The following is a 1,706-nucleotide window of genomic DNA, read 5'->3' as shown; positions in this document are numbered from 1 at the left end:
GAGGAGCTGCTGTCTTTAGGAGATATTGGAATCCTTCGTTTTCCACTATTTGAAACGGAAGATTGTCTTTTGCTATCATAAACAGAACAGCGTTCGTGATGTGCCCAGCTTTGGAATCTCCTCGTAAAAGAAACGAACAATATTTATTATTGCATGTAGTTTATATTCTGTTTCGAGATAAAACCAAAAGTTTAAGATCGCGATAACAAAAAAAATATATATTAATATTAATATATATGTAATATATAAATATACACGGTGAGTCATTTTAATCTAATCCCAATTATCTCGTTGGCAAAGCATGACAGAGAAAAAATTTTCCCACAAAAGTTGTTTGTTTCTTTGGGGGCCATAAGATGGCACCATTGTTTTGACCTTGAAGAGTCATTTGAAGGTCACGTGAAGGTCACCTTTAATTTCTTAAATGGAACCTACATTTTCTCATTACATATTCTTGTAGCTTATCTCGAGAGCTTTCCAAAACACTATAATTAAGTATTTTTTCATTAAGTACTTTTCGAGTTATGAGGCTTGAAATTACCCTTGACATCAGCCGAACCCAGGATGCACCGTCGAGGAGGTTGTCAAAAGGATTTAGCATCCCATTTTTTTTTGTGTGTTCTTTGTGTTTTTTTGTGTTTTTCTGTATTTTTTTGTTTTTTTTTGTTATTTTTATGTTATTTGAATTGTAAACTCCCTTGCCCCTCACGTATAAGGTGCTCAATTGCGATGAGACTTCCAATCTTTATGCAATATTTACTTGAGTTAATCACGGATTAATTGTTCAAAATTACCGCCGTTTTGTTGGATACAAAGATCAAATCGTACCCTGAATTGTCTTATTGTTCCAAGTAAAACATCTCGAGGTATTGCTGCACAAGCTATACGAATGCGTTCCATCATATTATCTCTCGTTGTTAGCCGTTGAGCATAAACAGCGTTCTTAAGATCCCCATAAGTAAAAATCTGGAGAAGTTAGGTCAGGCGAACGAGGAGGCCATGCAACAGGACCACCTCGTCCGATCCACTTGCCATTGTAATGGGTATTTAAATAATTGCGAACAATGTGTGCATAATGCGGCGGTGCTCCATCTAATTGGATCCATATCCTTAGCCTTGTTGCTAAGTCCACATTTTCTAGTAATTGTGGTAAAATGTCTCTAAGCAAACTTAAAAAGTTTTGCCTATTCACGTTCTCTTCAAAGAAATAAGGACCAATCAAATAGCCATTGACGATTCCACACCAGACCATAAGACTCCAGCGGTGTTGATTGTCTATGGACCTGAACCAGTGAGGATTTTCATCTGACCAATAATGGCAATTATGTCTATTCAATTCTCCAGTATTTTTAAATGTTGACTCATCTGAAAAAAGAACATACCTGAAAAAGTCTTGATCTTGTCGAATCATTCGCATTGCCCATCGACAAAAACGTACACGCAAAATCATATCATTTGGGGTTAACTGTTGAGTTAATGTAATGTGATAAGCGTGATATCTTCTCGCTCTCAATATTCGCGATACTGTTGCTTGAGATATGCCTATTTCTCTTTCTATTTGTCGAGTACTAATGTGAGGATCAAGATGAATAATCGCTAAAATGGTAATAACACGCGGATCATTTTCGTCGTATTCGTGGTGTCGGCGTTGACGAACAAGAGCTCCATTTCGAGCTCTCTGAACGAGGGTTTGTATTGTGACATTA

General features: G+C 36.8%; 1 pseudogene; it reads right to left on the bottom strand.

Moving 5' to 3' along the window:
• Positions 1 to 765: 765 nt before the first annotated feature.
• On the bottom strand, positions 766 to 1,450 carry LOC145962248 (uncharacterized; annotated as a pseudogene).
• Between the last annotated feature and the right edge of the window lie 256 nt (positions 1,451 to 1,706).

Source organism: Camponotus vicinus, unplaced genomic scaffold (assembly GCF_025532165.1).
Source record: "Camponotus vicinus isolate PSW18456_S1 unplaced genomic scaffold, iyCamVici1.0 SCAF_11, whole genome shotgun sequence".
Taxonomy (NCBI): domain Eukaryota; kingdom Metazoa; phylum Arthropoda; class Insecta; order Hymenoptera; family Formicidae; genus Camponotus; species Camponotus vicinus.
This window is presented reverse-complemented; position numbering and strand designations above follow the sequence as displayed.